Source organism: Balaenoptera physalus (assembly GCF_965194825.1).
Source record: "Balaenoptera physalus genome assembly, contig: HAP1_SCAFFOLD_844, whole genome shotgun sequence".
NCBI lineage: Eukaryota > Metazoa > Chordata > Mammalia > Artiodactyla > Balaenopteridae > Balaenoptera > Balaenoptera physalus.
In genome coordinates, this window is record NW_028125938.1 from 377,984 (window position 1) to 400,907 (window position 22,924).

The 22,924-nt window shown below is 49.9% G+C and overlaps 1 long non-coding RNA gene across 1 annotated transcript; it reads right to left on the reverse strand.

Moving 5' to 3' along the window:
- Nucleotides 1–6,180: 6,180 nt before the first annotated feature.
- On the reverse strand, nt 6,181–22,416 carry LOC309653679. The gene is made up of 2 exons (XR_014259358.1): nt 22,321–22,416; nt 6,181–6,249 (listed from the first exon to the last, which is right to left on the reverse strand). It is a non-coding gene; the product is annotated as an uncharacterized lncRNA (long non-coding RNA).
- Nucleotides 22,417–22,924: the final 508 nt, after the last annotated feature.

A 22,924-nucleotide genomic window follows, 5' to 3' on the forward strand; every position in this document is an offset into this window, starting at 1 on the left:
GCCTGGGAACATGAAATCTGTTTAGATTGTGGAATACTGTGGCCTGGGAACTTGACTGAGCCTTGGTTCTGGAAACCTGTGGACTGGGAATATGACTGAGGTTTTATTCTGGAGCCGTGTAGCCTGGGAACATAACTGAGGATTCACTTTGGAACCCTGTGGCCCAGGAACATGACATGGGTGGATTCTGGAAACCTGAGGCCTTGGAACATGACATCTGTTTAGATTGTGGAATACTGTGGCCCGGGAACCTGACTGAGCCTTGGTTCTGGAACCCTGTGGACTGGGAACATGACTGAGGTTTTATTCTGGAACCCTGTAGCCTGGGAACATAACTGAGGATTGATTCTGGAAGCCTGTGGCCTGGGAACATGACATCGGTGGATTCTAGAACACTGTGGCCTGGGAACCTGCGAATGGTTTGACTCTGGAACCCTGTGGCCTGGGAACACGAAATCGGTTTGATTCCGGAAATCTGAGGCCTGGCAACATGACTGAGGTTTGATTCTGGATCTCTGTGGCCTGGGAAAATGACTGAGGCGTGATTCTGAAGACCTGTGGCCTGGAAACATGACATCTGTTTAGATTGTGGAATACTTTGGCCTGGGAACCTGACTGAGCCTTGGTTCTGGAACACTGTGCACTAGGAACATGACTGAGGTTTTATTCTGGAACCCTGTAGCCTGGGAACATAACTGAGGATTGATTCTGGAACCCTGTGGCCTGGGAACATAACATGGGTGGATTCTGGAACCCTGAGGCCTGGGAACAAGACATCTGTTTAGATTGTGGAATACTGTGACCCGGGAACCTGACTGAGCCTTGGTTCTGGAACCCTATGTACTGGGAATATGACTGAGGTTTTATTCTGGAACCCTGTAGCCTGGGAACATAACTGAGGATTGATTCTGGAACCCTGTGTCCTGGGAACATGACATGGGTGGATTCTGGAACCCTGAGGCCTTGGAACATGACATCTGTTTAGATTGTGGAATACTGTGCCCCGGGTACCTGACTGAGCCTTGATTCTGGAACCCTGTGGACTGGGAACATGACTGAGGTTTTATTCCGGAACCCTGTAGCCTGCGAACATAACTGAGGATTGATTCTGGAACCCTGTGGCCTGGCCGCATGACATCGGTGGATTCTGGAACTCTGTGGCCTGGGAACCTGCGAACGGTTTGACTCTGGTACCCTGTGGCCTGGGAACATGTCTGAGGTTTGATGGTGGAAACCTGTGGCCTGGCAACATGACTGAGGATTGATTCTGGAAGACTGTGGCCCGGGAACATGATATCTGGTTGATTCTGGAAACCTGTGTCCTGGGAACATGACTGAGGTTTGATTCTGGAACCCTGTGGCTTGGGAACATGACTGAGGTTTGTTTCTGTAAGCCTGTTCCCTGGGAACATGAATGCGGTTTGATTCTGGACACCTGTGTCCTGGGAAAAAGACTGAGGTTTGATTCTGCAACCCTGTGGCTTGGGAACATGACTGAGGTTTGTTTCTGGAAGCCTGTTCTCTGGGAACATGACTGAGGTTTGATTCTGGACACCTGTGTCCTGGGAACATGACTGAGGTTTGATTGTTGAAACCTGTGGCCTTCGAACATGACTCAGGTTGATTCTGGAACCATGTGTCCTGGGAATATGACTGAGGTTTGATTCTGGAATCCTTTGGCCTGGGAAAATGACTGAGGTTTCATTGTGGAAACATGTGGCCTGGGATCATGACTGAGGTTTGATGGTGGAACACTCTGGCCTGGCAAAATGACTGAGGCTTGATTCTGGAGCCCTGTTTACTGGGAACATGACTGAGGTTTGATGGCAGAAACCTGTGGACTGGCAACATGACTGAGGTTTGATTTGGAACCCTGTGCACGGGGACCATGACTGAGGCCTGATACTGGAACCCCGTGGCATGGGAACATGACATTGGTTTGATTCTGGAGCCCTGTTTACTGGGAACATGACTGAGGTTTCATGGTTGAATCCTGTGGCCTGGCAACATGATTGAGGTTTGATAGTGGAACCCTCAGGCTTGGGAACATGAGTGAGGCTTGATGGTGGAACACTGTGGCCTGGCAATATGCCTGAGGTTTGATGGTGGAACCCTGTGGCTTGGCAAGATGACTTAGGTTAGATTGTGGAACACTCTGACCTGGGAACATGACTGAGGCTTGATGGTGGAACCGTGGCCTGGCAACAGGACTGAGGTTTGATTGTGGAACCCTCTGGCCTGGGAATATGACTGAGGTTTAATTGTGGAACCCTGTGGCCTGGGAACATGACTGGGATTTGATTTCTGAAACCTGTGTCCAGGGAACATGACTGAGGTTTTATTCTGGAACCCTGTGTCCTGGGAACACGACTGAGGTTTGATTCTGTAACCATGTGGCCTGGGAATATGACTGAGGTTTGATTCTGGAAACCATTGGCCTGGGAACATGACTGATGTTAGAATGTGGAATCCTGTGGCCTGGGAACATGACATCGGTTTGGATTCTGGTACCCTGTTGCCTGGGAACATGAAATCGGTTTGATTCTGTAAACCTGAGGTCTGGGAATATGACTGAGGTTTGATTGTGGTACCCTATGGCCTGGCAACATGACTGAGGTTTGATTCTGGATGCCTGTGGCCTGGGAACATGACTGAGGCATGATTCTGGAAACCTGTGGCCTGGGAATATGACATCTGTTTAGATTGTGGAATACTGTGCCCCGGGAACCTGACTGAGCCTTGGTTCTGGAACCCTGTGGACTGGGAACATGACTGAGGTTTTATTCTGGAACCCTGTAGCCTGGGACCATAACTGAGGATTGATTCTGGAACCCTGTGGCCTGGGCACATGACAACGGTGGATTCTGGAACCCTGTGGACTAGGAACATGACTGAGGTTTTATTCTGGAACCTTGTAGCCTGGGAACATAACTGAGGATTGATTCTGGAACCCTGTGGCCTGGGAACATGACATGGGTGGATTCTGGAACCCTGAGGCCTGGGAACATGACATCTGTTTAGATTGTGGAATACTGTGCCCTGGGAACGTGACTGAGCCTTGGTTCTGGAACCCTGTGGACTGGGAACATGACTGACGTTTTATTCTGGAACCCTGTAGCCTGGGAACATAACTGAGGATTGATTCTGGAACCCTGTGGCCTGGGAACATGACTGGGATTTGATTTCTGAAACCTGTGTCCAGGGAAAATGACTGAGGTTTTATTCTGGAACCCTGTGTCCTGGGAACACGACTGAGGTTTGATTCTGGAACCATGTGGCCTGGGAATATGACTTAGGTTTGATTCTGGAAACCATTGGCCTGGGAACATGACTGATGTTAGAGTGTGGAATCCTGTGCCCTGGGAACATGACATCGGTTTGGATTCTGGTACCCTGTTGCCTGGAAACATGAAATCGGTTTGATTCTGGAAACCTTAGGCCTGGGAATATGACTGAGGTTTGACGGTGGTACCCTATGGCCTGGCAACATGACTGAGGTTTGATTCTGGATCCCTGTGGCCTGGGAACATGACATCTGTTTAGATTGTGGAATACTGTGCCCCGGGAACCTGACTGAGCCTTGGTTCTGGACCCCTGTGGACTGGGAACATGACTGAGGTTTTATTCTGGAACCCTGTGTCCTGTTAACATGACATGGGTGGATTCTGGAACCCTGAGGCCTGGGAACATGAAATCTGTTTAGATTGTGGAATACTGTGGCCTGGGAACTTGACTGAGCCTTGGTTCAGGAAACCTGTGGACTGGGAACATGACTGAGGTTTTATTCTGGAACCCTGTAGCCTGGGAACATAACTGAGGATTGATTCTGGAAGCCTGTGGCCTGGGAACATGACATCGGTGGATTCTGGAACACTGTGGCCTGGGAACCTGCGAACGGTTTGACTCTGGAACCCTGTGGCCTGGGAACACGAAATCGGTTTGATTCCGGAAATCTGAGGCCTGGCAACATGACTGAGGTTTGATTCTGGATCTCTGTGGCCTGGGAAAATGACTGAGGCGTGATTCTGAAGACCTGTGGCCTGGAAACATGACATCTGTTTAGATTGTGGAATACTTTGGCCCGGGAACCTGACTGAGCCTTGGTTCTGGAACACTGTGCACTAGGAACATGACTGAGGTTTTATTCTGGAACCCTGTAGCCTGGGAACATAACTGAGGATTGATTCTGGAACCCTGTGGCCTGGGAACATAACATGGGTGGATTCTGGAACCCTGAGGCCTGGGAACAAGACATCTGTTTAGCTTGTGGAATACTGTGACCCGGGAACCTGACTGAGCCTTGGTTGTGGAACCCTATGTACTGGGAATATGACTGAGCTTTTATTCTGGAACCCTGTAGCCTGGGAACATAACTGAGGATTGATTCTGGAACACTGTGGCCTGGGAACATGACATGGGTGGATTCTGGAACCCTGAGGCCTGGGAACATGACATCTGTTTAGATTGTGGAATACTGTGCCCCGGGTACCTGACTGAGCCTTGATTCTGGAACCCTGTGGACTGGGAACATGACTGAGGTTTTATTCCGGAACCCTGTAGCCTGCGAACATAACTGAGGATTGATTCTGGAACCCTGTGGCCTGGCCGCATGACATCGGTGGATTCTGGAACTCTGTGGCCTGGGAACCTGCGAACGGTTTGACTCTGGTACCCTGTGGCCTGGGAACATGTCTGAGGTTTGATGGTGGAAACCTGTGGCCTGGCAACATGACTGAGGATTGATTCTGGAAGACTGTGGCCAGGGAACATGATATCTGGTTGATTCTGGAAACCTGTGTCCTGGGAACAAGACTGAAGTTTGATTCTGGAAGCCTGTGGCCTGGGAACATGACTGAGGTTTGTTTCTGGAAGCCTGTTCCCTGGGAACATGACTGCGGTTTGATTCTGGACACCTGTGTCCTGGGAACAAGACTGAGGTTTGATTCTGCAACCCTGTGGCTTGGGAACATGACTGAGGTTTGTTTCTGGAAGCCTGTTCTCTGGGAACATGACTGAGGTTTGATTCTGGACACCTGTGTCCTGGGAACATGACTGAGGTTTGATTGTTGAAACCTGTGGCCTTCGAACATGACTCAGGTTGATCTGGAACCATGTGTCCTGGGAATATGACTGAGGTTTGATTCTGGAAACCTTTGTCCTGGGAAAATGACTGAGGCTTCATTGTGGAAACATGTGGCCTGGGATCATGACTGAGGTTTGATGGTGGAACACTCTGGCCTGGCAAAATGACTGAGGCTTGATTCTGGAGCCCTGTTTACTGGGAACATGACTGAGGTTTGATGGCAGAAACCTGTGGACTGGCAACATGACTGAGGTTTGATTTGGAACCCTGTGCACGGGGACCATGACTGAGGCCTGATACTGGAACCCCGTGGCATGGGAACATGACATTGGTTTGATTCTGGAGCCCTGTTTACTGGGAACATGACTGAGGTTTCATGGTTGAATCCTGTGGCCTGGCAACATGATTGAGGTTTGATAGTGGAACCCTCAGGCTTGGGAACATGAGTGAGGCTTGATGGTGGAACACTGTGGCCTGGCAATATGCCTGAAGTTTGATGGTGGAACCCTGTGGCTTGGCAAGATGACTTAGGTTAGATTGTGGAACACTCTGACCTGGGAACATGACTGAGGCTTGATGGTGGAACCGTGGCCTGGCAACAGGACTGAGGTTTGATTGTGGAACCCTCTGGCCTGGGAATATGACTGAGGTTTAATTGTGGAACCCTGTGGCCTGGGAACATGACTGGGATTTGATTTCTGAAACCTGTGTCCAGGGAACATGACTGAGGTTTTATTCTGGAACCCTGTGTCCTGGGAACACGACTGAGGTTTGATTCTGTAACCATGTGGCCTGGGAATATGACTGAGGTTTGATTCTGGAAACCATTGGCCTGGGAACATGACTGATGTTAGAATGTGGAATCCTGTGGCCTGGGAACATGACATCGGTTTGGATTCTGGTACCCTGTTGCCTGGGAACATGAAATCGGTTTGATTCTGTAAACCTGAGGTCTGGGAATATGACTGAGGTTTGATTGTGGTACCCTATGGCCTGGCAACATGACTGAGGTTTGATTCTGGATGCCTGTGGCCTGGGAACATGACTGAGGCATGATTCTGGAAACCTGTGGCCTGGGAACATGACATCTGTTTAGATTGTGGAATACTGTGCCCTGGGAACCTGACTGAGCCTTGGTTCTGGAACCCTGTGGACTGGGAACATGACTGAGGTTTTATTCTGGAATCCTGTAGCCTGGGACCATAACTGAGGATTGATTCTGGAACCCTGTGGCCTGGGCACATGACAACGGTGGATTCTGGAACCCTGTGGACTAGGAACATGACTGAGGTTTTATTCTGGAACCTTGTAGCCTGGGAACATAACTGAGGATTGATTCTGGAACCCTGTGGCCTGGGAACATGACATGGGTGGATTCTGGAACCCTGAGGCCTGGGAACATGACATCTGTTTAGATTGTGGAATACTGTGCCCTGGGAACGTGACTGAGCCTTGGTTCTGGAACCCTGTGGGCTGGGAACATGACTGACGTTTTATTCTGGAACCCTGTAGCCTGGGAACATAACTGAGGATTGATTCTGGAACCCTGTGGCCTGGGAACATGACTGGGATTTGATTTCTGAAACCTGTGTCCAGGGAAAATGACTGAGGTTTTATTCTGGAACCCTGTGTCCTGGGAACACGACTGAGGTTTGATTCTGGAACCATGTGGCCTGGGAACATGACATCTGTTTAGATTGTGGAATACTCTGCCCCGGGAACCTGACTGAGCCTTGGTTCTGGAAACCTGTGGACTGGGAATATGACTGAGGTTTTATTCTGGATCCGTGTGTCCTGTTAACATGACATGGGTGGATTCTGGAACCCTGAGGCCTGGGAATATGACATCTGTTTAGATTGTGGAATACTGTGGCCTGGGAACTTGACTGAGCCTTGGTTCTGGAAACCTGTGGACTGGGAATATGACTGAGGTTTTATTCTGGAGCCGTGTAGCCTGGGAACATAACTGAGGATTCCCTTTGGAACCCTGTGGCCCAGGAACATGACATGGGTGGATTCTGGAAACCTGAGGCCTTGGAACATGACATCTGTTTAGATTGTGGAATACTGTGGCCCGGGAACCTGACTGAACCTTGGTTCTGGAACCCTGTGGACTGGGAACATGACTGAGGTTTTATTCTGGAACCCTGTAGCCTGGGAACATAACTGAGGATTGATTCTGGAAGCCTGTGGCCTGGGAACATGACATCGGTGGATTCTGGAACACTGTGGCCTGGGAACCTGCGAACGGTTTGACTCTGGAACCCTGTGGCCTGGGAACACGAAATCGGTTTGATTCCGGAAATCTGAGGCCTGGCAACATGACTGAGGTTTGATTCTGGATCTCTGTGGCCTGGGAAAATGACTGAGGCGTGATTCTGAAGACCTGTGGCCTGGAAACATGACATCTGTTTAGAATGTGGAATACTTTGGCCCGGGAACCTGACTGAGCCTTGGTTCTGGAACACTGTGCACTAGGAACATGACTGAGGTTTTATTCTGGAACCCTGTAGCCTGGGAACATAACTGAGGATTGATTCTGGAACCCTGTGGCCTGGGAACATAACATGGGTGGATTCTGGAACCCTGAGGCCTGGGAACAAGACATCTGTTTAGATTGTGGAATACTGTGACCCGGGAACCTGACTGAGCCTTGGTTCTGGAACCCTATGTACTGGGAATATGACTGAGGTTTTATTCTGGAACCCTGTAGCCTGGGAACATAACTGAGGATTGATTCTGGAACCCTGTGGCCTGGGAACATGACATGGGTGGATTCTGGAACCCTGAGGCCTTGGAACATGACATCTGTTTAGATTGTGGAATACTGTGCCCCGGGTACCTGACTGAGCCTTGATTCTGGAACCCTGTGGACTGGGAACATGACTGAGGTTTTATTTCGGAACCCTGTAGCCTGCGAACATAACTGAGGATTGATTCTGGAACCCTGTGGCCTGGCCGCATGACATCGGTGGATTCTGGAACTCTGTGGCCTGGGAACCTGCGAACGGTTTGACTCTGGTACCCTGTGGCCTGGGAACATGTCTGAGGTTTAATGGTGGAAACCTGTGGCCTGGCAACATGACTGAGGATTGATTCTGGAAGACTGTGGCCAGGGAACATGATATCTGGTTGATTCTGGAAACCTGTGTCCTGGGAACAAGACTGAAGTTTGATTCTGGAACCCTGTGGCCTGGGAACATGACTGAGGTTTGTTTCTGGAAGCCTGTTCCCTGGGAACATGACTGCGGTTTGATTCTGGACACCTGTGTCCTGGGAACAAGACTGAGGTTTGATTCTGCAACCCTGTGGCTTGGGAACATGACTGAGGTTTGTTTCTGGAAGCCTGTTCTCTGGGAACATGACTGAGGTTTGATTCTGGACACCTGTGTCCTGGGAACATGACTGAGGTTTGATTGTTGAAACCTGTGGCCTTCGAACATGACTCAGGTTGATTCTGGAACCATGTTTCCTGGGAATATGACTGAGGTTTGATTCTGGAAAACTTTGGCCTGGGAAAATGACTGAGGTTTCATCGTGGAAACATGTGGCCTGGGATCATGACTGAGGTTTGATGGTGGAACACTCTGGCCTGGCAAAATGACTGAGGCTTGATTCTGGAGCCCTGTTTACTGGGAACATGACTGAGGTTTGATGGCAGAAACCTGTGGACTGGCAACATGACTGAGGTTTGATTTGGAACCCTGTGCACGGGGACCATGACTGAGGCCTGATACTGGAACCCCGTGGCATGGGAACATGACATTGGTTTGATTCTGGAGCCCTGTTTACTGGGAACATGACTGAGGTTTCATGGTTGAATCCTGTGGCCTGGCAACATGATTGAGGTTTGATAGTGGAACCCTCAGGCTTGGGAACATGAGTGAGGCTTGATGGTGGAACACTGTGGCCTGGCAATATGCCTGAGGTTTGATGGTGGAACCCTGTGGCTTGGCAAGATGACTTAGGTTAGATTGTGGAACACTCTGACCTGGGAACATGACTGAGGCTTGATGGTGGAACCGTGGCCTGGCAACAGGACTGAGGTTTGATTGTGGAACCCTCTGGCCTGGGAATATGACTGAGGTTTAATTGTGGAACCCTGTGGCCTGGGAACATGACTGGGATTTGATTTCTGAAACCTGTGTCCAGGGAACATGACTGAGGTTTTATTCTGGAACCCTGTGTCCTGGGAACACGACTGAGGTTTGATTCTGTAACCATGTGGCCTGGGAATATGACTGAGGTTTGATTCTGGAAACCATTGGCCTGGGAACATGACTGATGTTAGAATGTGGAATCCTGTGGCCTGGGAACATGACATCGGTTTGGATTCTGGTACCCTGTTGCCTGGGAACATGAAATCGGTTTGATTCTGTAAACCTGAGGTCTGGAAATATGACTGAGGTTTGATTGTGGTACCCTATGGCCTGGCAACATGACTGAGGTTTGATTCTGGATGCCTGTGGCCTGGGAACATGACTGAGGCATGATTCTGGAAACCTGTGGCCTGGGAACATGACATCTGTTTAGATTGTGGAATACTGTGCCCCGGGAACCTGACTGAGCCTTGGTTCTGGAACCCTGTGGACTGGGAACATGACTGAGGTTTTATTCTGGAACCCTGTAGCCTGGGACCATAACTGAGGATTGATTCTGGAACCCTGTGGCCTGGGCACATGACAACGGTGGATTCTGGAACCCTGTGGACTAGGAACATGACTGAGGTTTTATTCTGGAACCCTGTAGCCTGGGAACATAACTGAGGATTGATTCTGGAACCCTGTGGCCTGGGAACATGACATGGGTGGATTCTGGAACCCTGAGGCCTGGGAACATGACATCTGTTTAGATTGTGGAATACTGTGCCCCGGGTACCTGACTGAGCCTTGATTCTGGAACCCTGTGGACTGGGAACATGACTGAGGTTTTATTCCGGAACCCTGTGGCCTGGGAACATAACTGAGGATTGATTCTGGAACCCTGTGGCCTGGGAACATGACATGGGTGGATTCTGGAACCCTGAGGCCTGGGAACATGACATCTGTTTAGATTGTGGAATACTGTGCCCTGGGAACGTGACTGAGCCTTGATTCTGGAACCCTGTGGACTGGGAACATGACTGACGTTTTATTCTGGAACCCTGTAGCCTGGGAACATAACTGAGGATTGATTCTGGAACCCTGTGGCCTGGGAACATGACTGGGATTTGATTTCTGAAACCTGTGTCCAGGGAAAATGACTGAGGTTTTATTCTGGAACCCTGTGTCCTGGGAACACGACTGAGGTTTGATTCTGGAACCATGTGGCCTGGGAATATGACTTAGGTTTGATTCTGGAAACCATTGGCCTGGGAACATGACTGATGTTAGAGTGTGGAATCCTGTGCCCTGGGAACATGACATCGGTTTGGATTCTGGTACCCTGTTGCCTGGAAACATGAAATCGGTTTGATTCTGGAAACCTTAGGCCTGGGAATATGACTGAGGTTTGATGGTGGTACCCTATGGCCTGGCAACATGACTGAGGTTTGATTCTGGATCCCTGTGTCCTGGGAACATGACATCTGTTTAGATTGTGGAATACTGTGCCCCGGGAACCTGACTGAGCCTTGGTTCTGGACCCCTGTGGACTGGGAACATGACTGAGGTTTTATTCTGGAACCCTGTGTCCTGTTAACATGACATGGGTGGATTCTGGAACCCTGAGGCCTGGGAACATGAAATCTGTTTAGATTGTGGAATACTGTGGCCTGGGAACTTGACTGAGCCTTGGTTCTGGAAACCTGTGGACTGGGAATATGACTGAGGTTTTATTCTGGAGCCGTGTAGCCTGGGAACATAACTGAGGATTCACTTTGGAACCCTGTGGCCCAGGAACATGACATGGGTGGATTCTGGAAACCTGAGGCCTTGGAACATGACATCTGTTTAGATTGTGGAATACTGTGGCCCGGGAACTGACTGAGCCTTGGTTCTGGAACCCTGTGGACTGGGAACATGACTGAGGTTTTATTCTGGAACCCTGTAGCCTGGGAACATAACTGAGGATTGATTCTGGAAGCCTGTGGCCTGGGAACATGACATCGGTGGATTCTGGAACACTGTGGCCTGGGAACCTGCGAATGGTTTGACTCTGGAACCCTGTGGCCTGGGAACACGAAATCGGTTTGATTCCGGAAATCTGAGGCCTGGCAACATGACTGAGGTTTGATTCTGGATCTCTGTGGCCTGGGAAAATGACTGAGGCGTGATTCTGAAGACCTGTGGCCTGGAAACATGACATCTGTTTAGATTGTGGAATACTTTGGCCTGGGAACCTGACTGAGCCTTGGTTCTGGAACACTGTGCACTAGGAACATGACTGAGGTTTTATTCTGGAACCCTGTAGCCTGGGAACATAACTGAGGATTGATTCTGGAACCCTGTGGCCTGGGAACATAACATGGGTGGATTCTGGAACCCTGAGGCCTGGGAACATGACATGGGTGGATTCTGGAACCCTGAGGCCTTGGAACATGACATCTGTTTAGATTGTGGAATACTGTGCCCCGGGTACCTGACTGAGCCTTGATTCTGGAACACTGTGGACTGGGAACATGACTGAGGTTTTATTCCGGAACCCTGTAGCCTGCGAACATAACTGAGGATTGATTCTGGAACCCTGTGGCCTGGCCGCATGACATCGGTGGATTCTGGAACTCTGTGGCCTGGGAACCTGCGAACGGTTTGACTCTGGTACCCTGTGGCCTGGGAACATGTCTGAGGTTTGATGGTGGAAACCTGTGGCCTGGCAACATGACTGAGGATTGATTCTGGAAGACTGTGGCCAGGGAACATGATATCTGGTTGATTCTGGAAACCTGTGTCCTGGGAACAAGACTGAAGTTTGACTCTGAAACCCTGTGGCCTGGGAACATGACTGAGGTTTGTTTCTGGAAGCCTGTTCCCTGGGAACATGAATGCGGTTTGATTCTGGACACCTGTATCCTGGGAACAAGACTGAGGTTTGATTCTGCAACCCTGTGGCTTGGGAACATGACTGAGGTTTGTTTCTGGAAGCCTGTTCTCTGGGAACATGACTGAGGTTTGATTCTGGACACCTGTGTCCTGGGAACATGACTGAGGTTTGATTGTTGAAACCTGTGGCCTTCGAACATGACTCAGGTTGATTCTGGAACCATGTGTCCTGGGAATATGACTGAGGTTTGATTCTGGAAACCTTTGGCCTGGGAAAATGACTGAGGTTTCATTGTGGAAACATGTGGCCTGGGATCATGACTGAGGTTTGATGGTGGAACACTCTGGCCTGGCAAAATGACTGAGGCTTGATTCTGGAGCCCTGTTTACTGGGAACATGACTGAGGTTTGATGGCAGAAACCTGTGGACTGGCAACATGACTGAGGTTTGATTTGGAACCCTGTGCACGGGGACCATGACTGAGGCCTGATACTGGAACCCCGTGGCATGGGAACATGACATTGGTTTGATTCTGGAGCCCTGTTTACTGGGAACATGACTGAGGTTTCATGGTTGAATCCTGTGGCCTGGCCACATGATTGAGGTTTGATAGTGGAACCCTCAGGCTTGGGAACATGAGTGAGGCTTGATGGTGGAACACTGTGGCCTGGCAATATGCCTGAGGTTTGATGGTGGAACCCTGTGGCTTGGCAAGATGACTTAGGTTAGATTGTGGAACACTCTGACCTGGGAACATGACTGAGGCTTGATGGTGGAACCGTGGCCTGGCAACAGGACTGAGGTTTGATTGTGGAACCCTCTGGCCTGGGAATATGACTGAGGTTTAATTGTGGAACCCTGTGGCCTGGGAACATGACTGGGATTTGATTTCTGAAACCTGTGTCCAGGGAACATGACTGAGGTTTTATTCTGGAACCCTGTGTCCTGGGAACACGACTGAGGTTTGATTCTGTAACCATGTGGCCTGGGAATATGACTGAGGTTTGATTCTGGAAACCATTGGCCTGGGAACATGACTGATGTTAGAATGTGGAATCCTGTGGCCTGGGAACATGACATCGGTTTGGATTCTGGTACCCTGTTGCCTGGGAACATGAAATCGGTTTGATTCTGTAAACCTGAGGTCTGGGAATATGACTGAGGTTTGATTGTGGTACCCTATGGCCTGGCAACATGACTGAGGTTTGATTCTGGATGCCTGTGGCCTGGGAACATGACTGAGGCATGATTCTGGAAACCTGTGGCCTGGGAACATGACATCTGTTTAGATTGTGGAATACTGTGCCCCGGGAACCTGACTGAGCCTTGGTTCTGGAACCCTGTGGACTGGGAACATGACTGAGGTTTTATTCTGGAACCCTGTAGCCTGGGACCATAACTGAGGATTGATTCTGGAACCCTGTGGCCTGGGCACATGACAACGGTGGATTCTGGAACCCTGTGGACTAGGAACATGACTGAGGTTTTATTCTGGAACCTTGTAGCCTGGGAACATAACTGAGGATTGATTCTGGAACCCTGTGGCCTGGGAACATGACATGGGTGGATTCTGGAACCCTGAGGCCTGGGAACATGACATCTGTTTAGATTGTGGAATACTGTGCCCTGGGAACGTGACTGAGCCTTGGTTCTGGAACCCTGTGGACTGGGAACATGACTGACGTTTTATTCTGGAACCCTGTAGCCTGGGAACATAACTGAGGATTGATTCTGGAACCCTGTGGCCTGGGAACATGACTGGGATTTGATTTCTGAAACCTGTGTCCAGGGAAAATGACTGAGGTTTTATTCTGGAACCCTGTGTCCTGGGAACACGACTGAGGTTTGATTCTGGAACCATGTGGCCTGGGAATATGACTTAGGTTTGATTCTGGAAACCATTGGCCTGGGAACATGACTGATGTTAGAGTGTGGAATCCTGTGCCCTGGGAACATGACATCGGTTTGGATTCTGGTACCCTGTTGCCTGGAAACATGAAATCGGTTTGATTCTGGAAACCTTAGTCCTGGGAATATGACTGAGGTTTGATGGTGGTACCCTATGGCCTGGCAACATGACTGAGGTTTGATTCTGGATCCCTGTGGCCTGGGAACATGACATCTGTTTAGATTGTGGAATACTGTGCCCCGGGAACCTGACTGAGCCTTGGTTCTGGACCCCTGTGGACTGGGAACATGACTGAGGTTTTATTCTGGAACCCTGTGTCCTGTTAACATGACATGGGTGGATTCTGGAACCCTGAGGCCTGGGAACATGAAATCTGTTTAGATTGTGGAATACTGTGTTCTGGGAACTTGACTGAGCCTTAGTTCTGGAAACCTGTGGACTGGGAATATGACTGAGGTTTTATTCTGGAGCCGTGTAGCCTGGGAACATAACTGAGGATTCACTTTGGAACCCTGTGGCCCAGGAACATGACATGGGTGGATTCTGGAACCCTGAGGCCTTGGAACATGACATCTGTTTAGATTGTGGAATACTGTGGCCCGGGAACCTGACTGAGCCTTGGTTCTGGAACCCTGTGGACTGGGAACATGACTGAGGTTTTATTCTGGAACCCTGTAGCCTGGGAACATAACTGAGGATTGATTCTGGAAGCCTGTGGCCTGGGAACATGACATCGGTGGATTCTGGAACACTGTGGCCTGGGAACCTGCGAACGGTTTGACTCTGGAACCCTGTGGCCTGGGAACACGAAATCGGTTTGATTCCGGAAATCTGAGGCCTTGCAACATGACTGAGGTTTGATTCTGGATCTCTGTGGCCTGGGAAAATGACTGAGGCGTGATTTTGAAGACCTGTGGCCTGGAAACATGACATCTGTTTAGATTGTGGAATACTTTGGCCCGGGAACCTGACTGAGCCTTGGTTCTGGAACACTGTGCACTAGGAACATGACTGAGGTTTTATTCTGGAACCCTGTAGCCTGGGAACATAACTGAGGATTGATTCTGGAACCCTGTGGCCTGGGAACATAACATGGGTGGATTCTGGAACCCTGAGGCCTGGGAACAAGACATCTGTTTAGCTTGTGGAATACTGTGACCCGGGAACCTGACTGAGCCTTGGTTCTGGAACCCTATGTACTGGGAATATGACTGAGGTTTTATTCTGGAACCCTGTAGCCTGGGAACATAACTGAGGATTGATTCTGGAACCCTGTGGCCTGGGAACATGACATGGGTGGATTCTGGAACCCTGAGGCCTGGGAACATGACATCCGTTTAGATTGTGGAATACTGTGCCCCGGGTACCTGACTGAGCCTTGATTCTGGAACCCTGTGGCCTGGGAACATGACTGAGGTTTTATTCCGGAACCCTGTAGCCTGCGAACATAACTGAGGATTGATTCTGGAACCCTGTGGCCTGGCCGCATGACATCGGTGGATTCTGGAACTCTGTGGCCTGGGAACCTGCGAACGGTTTGACTCTGGTACCCTGTGGCCTGGGAACATGTCTGAGGTTTGATGGTGGAAACCTGTGGCCTGGCAACATGACTGAGGATTGATTCTGGAAGACTGTGGCCCGGGAACATGATATCTGGTTGATTCTGGAAACCTGTGTCCTGGGAACATGACTGAGGTTTGATTCTGGAACCCTGTGGCTTGGGAACATGACTGAGGTTTGTTTCTGTAAGCCTGTTCCCTGGGAACATGAATGCGGTTTGATTCTGGACACCTGTGTCCTGGGAAAAAGACTGAGGTTTGATTCTGCAACCCTGTGGCTTGGGAACATGACTGAGGTTTGTTTCTGGAAGCCTGTTCTCTGGGAACATGACTGAGGTTTGATTCTGGACACCTGTGTCCTGGGAACATGACTGAGGTTTGATTGTTGAAACCTGTGGCCTTCGAACATGACTCAGGTTGATTCTGGAACCATGTGTCCTGGGAATATGACTGAGGTTTGATTCTGGAATCCTTTGGCCTGGGAAAATGACTGAGGTTTCATTGTGGAAACATGTGGCCTGGGATCATGACTGAGGTTTGATGGTGGAACACTCTGGCCTGGCAAAATGACTGAGGCTTGATTCTGGAGCCCTGTTTACTGGGAACATGACTGAGGTTTGATGGCAGAAACCTGTGGACTGGCAACATGACTGAGGTTTGATTTGGAACCCTGTGCACGGGGACCATGACTGAGGCCTGATACTGGAACCCCGTGGCATGGGAACATGACATTGGTTTGATTCTGGAGCCCTGTTTACTGGGAACATGACTGAGGTTTCATGGTTGAATCCTGTGGCCTGGCCACATGATTGAGGTTTGATAGTGGAACCCTCAGGCTTGGGAACATGAGTGAGGCTTGATGGTGGAACACTGTGGCCTGGCAATATGCCTGAGGTTTGATGGTGGAACCCTGTGGCTTGGCAAGATGACTTAGGTTAGATTGTGGAACACTCTGACCTGGGAACATGACTGAGGCTTGATGGTGGAACCGTGGCCTGGCAACAGGACTGAGGTTTGATTGTGGAACCCTCTGGCCTGGGAATATGACTGAGGTTTAATTGTGGAACCCTGTGGCCTGGGAACATGACTGGGATTTGATTTCTGAAACCTGTGTCCAGGGAACATGACTGAGGTTTTATTCTGGAACCCTGTGTCCTGGGAACACGACTGAGGTTTGATTCTGTAACCATGTGGCCTGGGAATATGACTGAGGTTTGATTCTGGAAACCATTGGCCTGGGAACATGACTGATGTTAGAATGTGGAATCCTGTGGCCTGGGAACATGACATCGGTTTGGATTCTGGTACCCTGTTGCCTGGGAACATGAAATCGGTTTGATTCTGTAAACCTGAGGTCTGGGAATATGACTGAGGTTTGATTGTGGTACCCTATGGCCTGGCAACATGACTGAGGTTTGATTCTGGATGCCTGTGGCCTGGGAACATGACTGAGGCATGATTCTGGAAACCTGTGGCCTGGGAACATGACATCTGTTTAGATTGTGGAATACTGTGCCCCGGGAACCTGACTGAGCCTTGGTTCTGGAACCCTGTGGACTGGGAACATGACTGAGGTTTTATTCTGGAACCCTGTAGCCTGGGACCATAACTGAGGATTGATTCTGGAACCCTGTGGCCTGGGCACATGACAACGGTGGATTCTGGAACCCTGTGGACTAGGAACATGACTGAGGTTTTATTCTGGAACCTTGTAGCCTGGGAACATAACTGAGGATTGATTCTGGAACCCTGTGGCCTGGGAACATGACATGGGTGGATTCTGGAACCCTGAGGCCTGGGAACATGACATCTGTTTAGATTGTGGAATACTGTGCCCTGGGAACGTGACTGAGCCTTGGTTCTGGAACCCTGTGGACTGGGAACATGACTGACGTTTTATTCTGGAACCCTGTAGCCTGGGAACATAACTGAGGATTGATTCTGGAACCCTGTGGCCTGGGAACATGACTGGGATTTGATTTCTGAAACCTGTGTCCAGGGAAAATGACTGAGGTTTTATTCTGGAACCCTGTGTCCTGGGAACACGACTGAGGTTTGATTCTGGAACCATGTGGCCTGGGAATATGACTTAGGTTTGATTCTGGAAACCATTGGCCTGGGAACATGACTGATGTTAGAGTGTGGAATCCTGTGCCCTGGGAACATGACATCGGTTTGGATTCTGGTACCCTGTTGCCTGGAAACATGAAATCGGTTTGATTCTGGAAACCTTAGGCCTGGGAATATGACTGAGGTTTGATGGTGGTACCCTATGGCCTGGCAACATGACTGAGGTTTGATTCTGGATCCCTGTGGCCTGGGAACATGACATCTGTTTAGATTGTGGAATACTGTGCCCCGGGAACCTGACTGAGCCTTGGTTCTGGACCCCTGTGGACTGGGAACATGACTGAGGTTTTATTCTGGAAGCCTGTGTCCTGTTAACATGACATGGGTGGATTCTGGAACCCTGAGGCCTGGGAACATGAAATCTGTTTAGATTGTGGAATACTGTGGCCTGGGAACTTGACTGAGCCTTGGTTCTGGAAACCTGTGGACTGGGAATATGACTGAGGTTTTATTCTGGAGCCGTGTAGCCTGGGAACATAACTGAGGATTCACTTTGGAACCCTGTGGCCCAGGAACATGACATGGGTGGATTCTGGAAACCTGAGGCCTTGGAACATGGCATCTGTTTAGATTGTGGAATACTGTGGCCCGGGAACCTGACTGAGCCTTGGTTCTGGAACCCTGTGGACTGGGAACATGACTGAGGTTTTATTCTGGAACCCTGTAGCCTGGGAACATAACTGAGGATTGATTCTGGAAGCCTGTGGCCTGGGAACATGACATCGGTGGATTCTGGAACACTGTGGCCTGGGAACCTGCGAATGGTTTGACTCTGGAACCCTGTGGCCTGGGAACACAAAATCGGTTTGATTCCGGAAATCTGAGGCCTGGCAACATGACTGAGGTTTGATTCTGGATCTCTGTGGCCTGGGAAAATGACTGAGGCGTGATTCTGAAGACCTGTGGCCTGGAAACATGACATCTGTTTAGATTGTGGAATACTTTGGCCTGGGAACCTGACTGAGCCTTGGTTCTGGAACACTGTGCACTAGGAACATGACTGAGGTTTTATTCTGGAACCCTGTAGCCTGGGAACATAACTGAGGATTGATTCTGGAACCCTGTGGCCTGGGAACATAACATGGGTGGATTCTGGAACCCTGAGGCCTGGGAACAAGACATCTGTTTAGATTGTGGAATACTGTGACCCGGGAACCTGACTGAGCCTTGGTTCTGGAACCCTATGTACTGGGAATATGACTGAGGTTTTATTCTGGAACCCTGTAGCCTGGGAACATAACTGAGGATTGATTCTGGAACCCTGTGTCCTGGGAACATGACATGGGTGGATTCTGGAACCCTGAGGCCTTGGAACATGACATCTGTTTAGATTGTGGAATACTGTGCCCCGGGTACCTGACTGAGCCTTGATTCTGGAACCCTGTGGACTGGGAACATGACTGAGGTTTTATTCCGGAACCCTGTAGCCTGCGAACATAACTGAGGATTGATTCTGGAACCCTGTGGCCTGGCCGCATGACATCGGTGGATTCTGGAACTCTGTGGCCTGGGAACCTGCGAACGGTTTGACTCTGGTACCCTGTGGCCTGGGAACATGTCTGAGGTTTGATGGTGGAAACCTGTGGCCTGGCAACATGACTGAGGATTGATTCTGGAAGACTGTGGCCCGGGAACATGATATCTGGTTGATTCTGGAAACCTGTGTCCTGGGAACATGACTGAGGTTTGATTCTGGAACCCTGTGGCTTGGGAACATGACTGAGGTTTGTTTCTGTAAGCCTGTTCCCTGGGAACATGAATGCGGTTTGATTCTGGACACCTGTGTCCTGGGAAAAAGACTGAGGTTTGATTCTGCAACCCTGTGGCTTGGGAACATGACTGAGGTTTGTTTCTGGAAGCCTGTTCTCTGGGAACATGACTGAGGTTTGATTCTGGACACCTGTGTCCTGGGAACATGACTGAGGTTTGATTGTTGAAACCTGTGGCCTTCGAACATGACTCAGGTTGATTCTGGAACCATGTGTCCTGGGAATATGACTGAGGTTTGATTCTGGAATCCTTTGGCCTGGGAAAATGACTGAGGTTTCATTGTGGAAACATGTGGCCTGGGATCATGACTGAGGTTTGATGGTGGAACACTCTGGCCTGGCAAAATGACTGAGGCTTGATTCTGGAGCCCTGTTTACTGGGAACATGACTGAGGTTTGATGGCAGAAACCTGTGGACTGGCAACATGACTGAGGTTTGATTTGGAACCCTGTGCACGGGGACCATGACTGAGGCCTGATACTGGAACCCCGTGGCATGGGAACATGACATTGGTTTGATTCTGGAGCCCTGTTTACTGGGAACATGACTGAGGTTTCATGGTTGAATCCTGTGGCCTGGCCACATGATTGAGGTTTGATAGTGGAACCCTCAGGCTTGGGAACATGAGTGAGGCTTGATGGTGGAACACTGTGGCCTGGCAATATGCCTGAGGTTTGATGGTGGAACCCTGTGGCTTGGCAAGATGACTTAGGTTAGATTGTGGAACACTCTGACCTGGGAACATGATTGAGGCTTGATGGTGGAACCGTGGCCTGGCCACAGGACTGAGGTTTGATTGTGGAACCCTCTGGCCTGGGAATATGACTGAGGTTTAATTGTGGAACCCTGTGGCCTGGGAACATGACTGGGATTTGATTTCTGAAACCTGTGTCCAGGGAACATGACTGAGGTTTTATTCTGGAACCCTGTGTCCTGGGAACACGACTGAGGTTTGATTCTGTAACCATGTGGCCTGGGAATATGACTGAGGTTTGATTCTGGAAACCATTGGCCTGGGAACATGACTGATGTTAGAATGTGGAATCCTGTGGCCTGGGAACATGACATCGGTTTGGATTCTGGTACCCTGTTGCCTGGGAACATGAAATCGGTTTGATTCTGTAAACCTGAGGTCTGGGAATATGACTGAGGTTTGATTGTGGTACCCTATGGCCTGGCAGGATGACTGAGGTTTGATTCTGGATGCCTGTGGCCTGGGAACATGACTGAGGCATGATTCTGGAAACCTGTGGCCTGGGAACATGACATCTGTTTAGATTGTGGAATACTGTGCCCCGGGAACCTGACTGAGCCTTGGTTCTGGAACCCTGTGGACTGGGAACATGACTGAGGTTTTATTCTGGAACCCTGTAGCCTGGGACCATAACTGAGGATTGATTCTGGAACCCTGTGGCCTGGGCACATGACAACGGTGGATTCTGGAACCCTGTGGACTAGGAACATGACTGAGGTTTTATTCTGGAACCTTGTAGCCTGGGAACATAACTGAGGATTGATTCTGGAACCCTGTGGCCTGGGAACATGACATGGGTGGATTCTGGAACCCTGAGGCCTGGGAACATGACATCTGTTTAGATTGTGGAATACTGTGCCCTGGGAACGTGACTGAGCCTTGGTTCTGGAACCCTGTGGACTGGGAACATGACTGACGTTTTATTCTGGAACACTGTAGCCTGGGAACATAACTGAGGATTGATTCTGGAACCCTGTGGCCTGGGAACATGACTGGGATTTGATTTCTGAAACCTGTGTCCAGGGAAAATGACTGAGGTTTTATTCTGGAACCCTGTGTCCTGGGAACACGACTGAAGTTTGATTCTGGAACCATGTGGCCTGGGAATATGACTTAGGTTTGATTCTGGAAACCATTGGCCTGGGAACATGACTGATGTTAGAGTGTGGAATCCTGTGCCCTGGGAACATGACCTCGGTTTGGATTCTGGTACCCTGTTGCCTGGAAACATGAAATCGGTTTGATTCTGGAAACCTTAGGCCTGGGAATATGACTGAGGTTTGATGGTGGTACCCTATGGCCTGGCAACATGACTGAGGTTTGATTCTGGATCCCTGTGGCCTGGGAACATGACATCTGTTTAGATTGTGGAATACTGTGCCCCGGGAACCTGACTGAGCCTTGGTTCTGGACCCCTGTGGACTGGGAACATGACTGAGGTTTTATTCTGGAACCCTGTGTCCTGTTAACATGACATGGGTGGATTCTGGAACCCTGAGGCCTGGGAACATGAAATCTGTTTAGATTGTGGAATACTGTGGCCTGGGAACTTGACTGAGCCTTGGTTCTGGAAACCTGTGGACTGGGAATATGACTGAGGTTTTATTCTGGAGCCGTGTAGCCTGGGAACATAACTGAGGATTCACTTTGGAACCCTGTGGCCCAGGAACATGACATGGGTGGATTCTGGAACCCTGAGGCCTTGGAACATGACATCTGTTTAGATTGTGGAATACTGTGGCCCGGGAACCTGACTGAGCCTTGGTTCTGGAACCCTGTGGACTGGGATAATGACTGAGGTTTTATTCTGGAACCCTGTAGCCTGGGAACATAACTGAGGATTGATTCTGGAAGCCTGTGGCCTGGGAACATGACATCGGTGGATTCTGGAACACTGTGGCCTGGGAACCTGCGAACGGTTTGACTCTGGAACCCTGTGGCCTGGGAACACGAAATCGGTTTGATTCCGGAAATCTGAGGCCTTGCAACATGACTGAGGTTTGATTCTGGATCTCTGTGGCCTGGGAAAATGACTGAGGCGTGATTTTGAAGACCTGTGGCCTGGAAACATGACATCTGTTTAGATTGTGGAATACTTTGGCCCGGGAACCTGACTGAGCCTTGGTTCTGGAACACTGTGCACTAGGAACATGACTGAGGTTTTATTCTAGAACCCTGTAGCCTGGGAACATAACTGAGGATTGATTCTGGAACCCTGTGGCCTGGGAACATAACATGGGTGGATTCTGGAACCCTGAGGCCTGGGAACAAGACATCTGTTTAGCTTGTGGAATACTGTGACCCGGGAACCTGACTGAGCCTTGGTTCTGGAACCCTATGTACTGGGAATATGACTGAGGTTTTATTCTGGAACCCTGTAGCCTGGGAACATAACTGAGGATTGATTCTGGAACCCTGTGGCCTGGGAACATGACATGGGTGGATTCTGGAACCCTGAGGCCTGGGAACATGACATCCGTTTAGATTGTGGAATACTGTGCCCCGGGTACCTGACTGAGCCTTGATTCTGGAACCCTGTGGACTGGGAACATGACTGAGGTTATATTCCGGAACCCTGTAGCCTGCGAACATAACTGAGGATTGATTCTGGAACCCTGTGGCCTGGCCGCATGACATCGGTGGATTCTGGAACTCTGTGGCCTGGGAACCTGCGAACGGTTTGACTCTGGTACCCTGTGGCCTGGCAACATGTCTGAGGTTTGATGGTGGAAACCTGTGGCCTGGCAACATGACTGAGG